Source organism: Styela clava, chromosome 6 (genome assembly GCF_964204865.1).
Source record: "Styela clava chromosome 6, kaStyClav1.hap1.2, whole genome shotgun sequence".
In the NCBI taxonomy this organism is placed as follows: domain Eukaryota; kingdom Metazoa; phylum Chordata; class Ascidiacea; order Stolidobranchia; family Styelidae; genus Styela; species Styela clava.
In genome coordinates this window covers 15,868,114-15,875,319 of record NC_135255.1, presented here as the reverse complement: position 1 = coordinate 15,875,319, position 7,206 = coordinate 15,868,114, and the positions used below count along the sequence as shown (strand labels likewise).

The window sequence follows — 7,206 nt, the reverse complement described above, 5'->3', positions numbered from 1 at the left end:
TGCTCGTCCACCAAAATCAGTCGAAACACATTAAAACAAAAACACGATATAAAATCGGGCAATACTTTTAAAATTTAAATGTCATGAACCAGTTTAAAATAACGTTTGAAGGTTGACTAATCTACCCATTAAAATTGTAATATTTCGCTGACTGGAATGATTTGACTGAATTGATGGCTCATGCCTACCATAACTTGAACACAAAAGATAAAAAAAAGCCCATCAAAATCGAATCATTCATTACGCCGCCGTTCTAATTGATGTTATGTGCCGAGCACGGATCCTACAATCCTCGCTTCAGTGGATCGCCTAACCAGGCCTGCCACTCTAGATGATTTATAGCTAGATCTAGATGTTTTTTTCGAGATTTATATGTAAAATTTTGAGTCTAGATGTTAGCTAAAAAATCTGGATATTTTTTTTCAACGTTTCTAATATTATTCAGTGGGATATGAATAAAGCGATGTGTATAATACTGTAATACAGTAATATGTGAATAGATATTATTTCATTACTTAGAAGTAAGTTAAATCAATGACATTAAACAACATGATGCGCAACTCCGGCTTTTTGGCCGAAGATCGTATTCGATAGCACGCTCCAATGCACATACTTGACGAGACGAAAACGAGCGGATGTGTGTTGCTTTCAAGGCATAGCACGAATGGTGTTCGAGCCTGCTTCGACAGTTGTTGTGGTTTTTATTGATATTTGGAAAATTGAAAGTAGAAAGAAATCGGAAAAAAGTAAGGTAAATACTATTGTTGTATATCACACCCGGGCATCGCACTGTTAAGTACATGCGGGAAAGCCAGCTTTTGTCAAATACTACGAAGTTTATAATTCAGTACGGTACGTAGTTGGCCATCTGCCGAAATTGCATATTTACTTACCCCTTATGGTTTCAAATAGTTCATGCACCTTCAGTTAGATTTTTTTAATCAGTGAGGATATATAGTTATTGCTGTAACATACTATTGCTCATTCACTTTTATTTGCTTATTGAATCAAAGGGTTAACAAGTTCACCTAAAATTTCACTCATACCGGTCTATATTGTATAGTCTGATCTCTCAAGTATTTGGAGCCACGAATGCTTATAATTTTCTGACCAAACCCCTTTATTAGTTGGTTTATATACCAAATTCAGTAAAACATTTTTTACAAAAAACATAAGATATTGGATTTATTAGCTTTTCCATTCTGAATCATATAGACTGCTTTATTTATTCTTAACGAAAGTTAATACATCTCCTCTCCTACAGATGTGAAAGTTGTGGACAGACCTGTCTAAGCATTGTGAGACTCCTGCAGCACAAGAGGCAATAGCAATAATAGTAAGTATATCAATCAAGAAATTAGGCCGACATAAAACAAAACTTTCAACTATTCGTCTAACCTGAATTTCCTATTATTTATTCACAGGACAACTGTAGCAGAAGGGGAGATATCAGAAGTCTGGTGACATATCAGTGACAGTTTGATTCCAAGAAATATGATTAGAATACTCCATAAATGTTTGCAATAGAAAAACAACCTTTAGAGGAATGCAAAGACATTTGACCCTCCGGTAAAGTTGTGTATGGCCCTTACATCCTGCAGGGCTTGAGGGAAATAACTAAAAATTCTAAAGCGTAAGATTGCATAAGCGGTCTTTTTTGTAAAAAGGCACAAAACATGCCAGACATACTTAAAACAGCTTTGAAAAATGAGGATTACGGGTCACTGACTACACCTGTGTTATATTTGGTTCATTAAATTTTGGTAGTACTATAGAAGAAATTCAGGAAAGGGTATAATCATGATTCATGATAAAATAATGTTATATATTTGGGACAACTTCAATCTAGACCAGGGATGTCAAACTTGCGGCCCCAGAAAACTTCCAGTGCGGCCCTCGAACGCTTAACAATAATTGTAATAGTATTTTTGAATTTTTTTTTATTTAAATGTAAAAGATTTTTCAAACCTTTTAAAGTGAAATTGAATATTCACACAGAAAACAATTTACTGAAAGTAGTTTTAGAAAGTTAATTTTTTTTTGTTCACATTTTGACTCAATTAAGAATACACATCAAGCTAGCAAAAGAATACTGAATAAAACACTTGAGTGATTAAATTAAAGTACATGAAGAAGGTGGCATTTTCGAAGAAAATGGGAGTTGCAATATTTCTGCATTTCACAAAATTCTGAAGCACATTGTTAAATTTGTCATATTTCCATCAGTACAATGAAAAAACACAATAAGCTCAGCAGTCAATATGACAAATTCGAAGACCAACTCCGAACAGAAAATTACCATGTGTTTGTATATTAATATAAATATACAACGACTTAGTTACTAAAAATCAATATCAATAATAATTCAAGCAATCCTACGCCATGCAATGTAGCCCGAAATGTCTTGTCGAAAAAATCTGCCATTTGTTTTTTTACTGATCTATACATGAAATGATAAAAGTAACTTTTTTGCATTACTGGAATTAATTAAACTTTTGCAAAGATACAGATTAACCCATGATCATGTGACCTCGTTAGTTAGAGTTGGTACTATAAAATCATTTCGGCCTGGCCTTAGTATGCTGGTGACACAAAGAAGATGCCAAACGTCAGGACAAATGTAATTAAAAAAATCATTAAGTTTATACTGTAGTATTTTTGTTAATTTTAGGTTCACAAACTAAAACTATCTGAAAAATATCTTTCAAGTATACATTATCAAAAACTGTTTGCGGCCCTTTTTACAATTTCTAACATGCAATGCGGCTCTCGAAACCCATGAGTTTGACACCACTGATCTATTCTAAACGATTCAAGCATTGCTTTGGGAAATAATATCACTTCAATTAAATTGAAAAAAAATCTCGCTATATTAAATACAAAACCATTGCTATCATAAAGGTAAACCAATTCAGCCATTCGGAATATATTGGCCTTCACAAAGCAATGGAGGCAGAATTGAGAGTTCATGAGCTATGAACTTTTGTTCTTTTCTTTGTCTTGAACTTTTCATACTTCACAGCCTCTATTAATTTTTTTTTAATTTTAATTACCATGTGATGGTCATACATACTGTATCTTTGTATTTTCTGTCATGATGTATTATCTCAATGTGTCAAACTTTTAATTAGTGTGTATATTTTGCTTCCAGATGACATAAATGTATTGTCTTGCTTATTACCTCAGCTTGGAATATTGACAAGAAAAAAGTGCCCGTAGATTACGTAAAAAAATGTTTAACTCTTTGTTATAATCAGAATTCACATTTAATAGGAATTATAAACAGCCAACAATCAATGAGAATTATATGCCAAATCCTTCAAAATAAATTTGTCTTCTAAAGTCGGAGGAAGGCAAAACATATAGGTAGTTTCCATTCACACAAGTTTTTCAAGAAGACTTGCTCGAGACAAACTAAATGAGCATCGTCAGGTGATCGGTAAGGCTGCAAGTTGAATCAGCCCTGCAATCTCCTGCATAGAAGATAATATTAATTAGCGGGCTAAGAGATAAATTTCTAAATTTAGACACAAACCTATCTACGAGGCATTATGTACCAGCAATGTTACCTACGATTAACTGAATATGTAATATGTCTAATAAATTCACCTACTAAAGCAAGTTCGATAGTTTCAAACTTTCTGTTATGGAATTGTATCACATCACCTTTAAGAGAAGTAAAAACAGTTTTGCTGTTTTGTATGACACCCTCTTTAAAAGAAATTTTAATGTTCAAGCGCAAACATTAAAATTACTAACTTTGAACTTTGTCATTATCTGCAAAATGTTTCACACAAATCTTTACGCTATCGCGTTTGTAATATTCTCTGATAAAAAAAAACGTCTATGATGTTCAGAATTACTCTATACAGCTTGTCTGCCATTCTTGCTTTCCAAATGAGCAAAACTTCTCAGATATAGAGATTATTTTCTTTCGTTACAGGCGCAAAAAGGCGGGTACTACACGTAAAGAAGACGCCGAGTAGCAAAAGCAAGCGGAAAACCGTCGCGAAAGGCGACGAGAAATATGTGCATTAGAGCGTATCATGAAATACAATCTTTCGCATGTAGTCTTATGGAGTGACGTCAGAGTTGCCTATCATGTTGTTTAATGTCATTGGTTAAATATATTGATGCTGTGATGTAAGATTGATAAAACTCATTAAGATTGTATTCATCTACCGGTACGGTACCATATGTGATAAAATTATTCGAATAACGAATTGAACATGTTTAGAACATGTGACGTTTTAATTAAATTGAAAGGACGATGTTGGTCCGATGAGTCAGTGCTTAGTATTGTATTGTTGCCAAGTGGTGAAAATAATTTGTATAACTAGTTCAAGTTGCTTACCCCGGGATTTTAAGATTATTTAATATGACAACCAATGGATTGAAACTTCAAATAGAATACATGTTCAATGTATAAATTACACGTGAAATTGGTTGATGATTTATGTATCAAATTAATATTATTATAATGATGAAAATGTATGGCTAATTAATATTATTAAGAAAAAAAAAGTTATTCTTATTCTTTAAATAAAATCTAGGGCAGCGGTTATCGAACTTTATGTGCTCGTGGACGCCCTATGCTTCTCTCAAGTATCCGCGGATTCCCCAAGATTTTCAAACCAAAAAAAAAAAAAAAACTATAGAAGAACTTATGAGTTGCCAACAACCGGTCAAGAAATTTGGTACGGTCCTACAGCCACAACATTACCCCTCCTCAACCCTGACCCACTGCCTCACCGGCCCACACTCTCATCTCCCTCGGCCTTCCTATCCTCGACCCGATGCCCTATCTCCCTCAGCCTTCCTATTCTCAACCCGCTCCTATCTCCCTCAGCCTTCCCATCCTCGACCCGCTGCCCTATCTCCTTCAGCCCTCCTATCCCCGATCCACTGCTCCATCTCCCTAAACCTTCCCATCCCGACCCTTCGCACTGCTTCTTTCCTATTCTTAAACCGTTCTTCCGTATCCTCACCCGTCTGCCAACTCTCCGCGGACCATTCTGAACTCGATTCACTGCCGCACAACCTGATCGCTATAATCAACTTTCTTTGTTTGCGGTTTTGCAAACTTTCAGGCTTTATACAGCTCGAGTATGTCAATGCTATTAGTGGAGCGTACGTCGACGAAAGGTTTAAATGATGAGGGAAATATTTGAATGGCGTCTTATTTGCACCATTTGCCAAGCCATTCGCCGGAGGCTTGAAGTCTGGAATCTCAAATGATAATCTACCACCATAATTGGTAGCTTAGAAATGTGCTACTCTCACCCAATATTTCTTTCATCGTATCAAATCGATATGTCATTTTTCTCGTATTCGCACCGCCGCGCGTGCTGTCCTGGCTTTTTCATTTTTTATCGTAGTTATAGCCTTACCCCTCAGTTAAGTCACAAAATCACATGAAAAATATAGGCATTATCATATTTTTCATTCGGTATCAAGTAAAATTATATATTCTCCAAATGGTCAAATACACTTTCTCAAGGCTATGAATGTATCAGTAGCAAACAGCCGATTAGAAACTTTTATTTTTCGATGTTACATTTGTTAAAAATTCTAGGCGATGTTTGATTGGGGGGCTTGGTGTCTAGAATCTTAAATGATTATAGACTACCATAATTGGTAGCTTAGAAATAGGCCATTCGTAATCTTACATCGCTATGCTACTACACCCGTAATTACACGTCGCGTGTAGCGCAGTATCCCGGGAAGAAAAAAAGTAGGATCACTGGTCGAAGTCGAAGTCTGTGGTACTGTATCATGATTCATTCGTAAGTGCCCTATAATGAATGTAATAAATACGAAGGTTACCTAACGCGTAACGCCGTCTATCACCAATGTCGTGTGTTGTTATCAGTATTTTATCTTATTCCTTGTGCTAGTCAAAATATCTTCAGCCGACGTTTCAGATGACTGAGTGGGATATGTCAGTTGGTCTTCAGGGGTTCTCAAACTTTTGATGTTGCGGAGCCCTTAAAAGGTTGAATATTATTCGCGGAGCCCCAAAATAAATGTTAAAATTGTTACTTTCAGATTAATATTCCTGGGCAAGTTAAATGTACTTTATAATTATTTTAAATGCTGAACCTTTTTTAATAGGGTTAACACAAGTCATAAATAAATCTAAATTTCATACTAAAGCTGTAAATTTGACACTTGACGAACATATTAATAAATTAGGGGTCGAATCTTTTCTCTTTTGACATTTTTGGAAGACATAAAAGGCCGTTAATAACGTTCGCGATTTCATTTCGTTACAATCGCCGATTTTTTTCGTCAGCATGTAAATATCTTTACGCCGGTGTTTATTCTCCCTAAATCAAATATTTCCCTCGGCATATACATGTATTGTTACACAATGACGACGTAAAATTGCTTTTTTGTTCTTATGGGGAATTATGAGTTCAATGTTAAATACATCTTACCATATTATAGTCATCGGCGACAAAATGCTAAAAATAATAATCAATAAAAAGGTAAATCCACAACTCAAATTTCTTGATTGAAAAACCGCATTCTAAAATATTAAAACTTAAAATGGAAGATCACAGCAGACACAGCAGATTTCAGCAGACTCACTTCAGATTGAAAACGCTTTTATAGACATTGTAAATCACAAAAGTTGGTGTTATGTTAGCTTTTTATCGTAGTAACTGCGAAATCGAAACACAGTCAATTGTGCGCGCGATGTACCTGTTTTTTCCTATTCTGAAACTACCGACGCAGCCGCACGCAATCAATTGTGCGCGCGATCCGCGATGTACCTTTTTTCATTCTGAAACTACCGACGGAGCTGAATGCAATAAAATAATTTTCAATTGTTCGTATTTTGCCCAGACATTGTGATTTTTTAAACGGCGATATCTTGCTTAAAAATAATCTCAAGTGCGAAAGAACAAATCAAGTTTGACAAATCCCAAGATCGCAAAAATACGACCCCAATTTATTTATAGTTGGCAGTTTATGACATATTTTATGTTATTTTAGAACAGTATTCTTTCATTTTAGTAATCATAATAGTAATCTCGAATCAAACGTGAGTAACGACATTATAACGACGAGTCACGTTAAATGCTCCATTGGTCATGGATTGAATATTTTACGTAACAGAAATTTCGTTATCCCTTTTTTTAATCGCGAAGAATGTCGCGCGGAAATTTCCGATTCCAATTTTAAACCACCTCCCTCTTA

The 7,206-nt window shown here is 35.1% G+C and overlaps 2 long non-coding RNA genes across 2 annotated transcripts; one reads left to right on the top strand and one right to left on the bottom strand.

Annotated features, from left to right (window-relative positions):
* The first annotated feature begins 527 nt into the window (after window positions 1-527).
* Window positions 528-4,128, top strand: LOC144424497 (uncharacterized). The gene is made up of 4 exons (XR_013476731.1): window positions 528-751; window positions 1,265-1,336; window positions 1,425-1,569; window positions 3,944-4,128. It is a non-coding gene; the product is annotated as an uncharacterized LOC144424497 (long non-coding RNA).
* LOC144424498 (uncharacterized) lies at window positions 3,250-3,954 on the bottom strand. Its single transcript, XR_013476732.1, has 2 exons — window positions 3,760-3,954; window positions 3,250-3,473 (listed from the first exon to the last, which is right to left on the bottom strand). It is a non-coding gene; the product is annotated as an uncharacterized LOC144424498 (long non-coding RNA).
* Window positions 4,129-7,206: the final 3,078 nt, after the last annotated feature.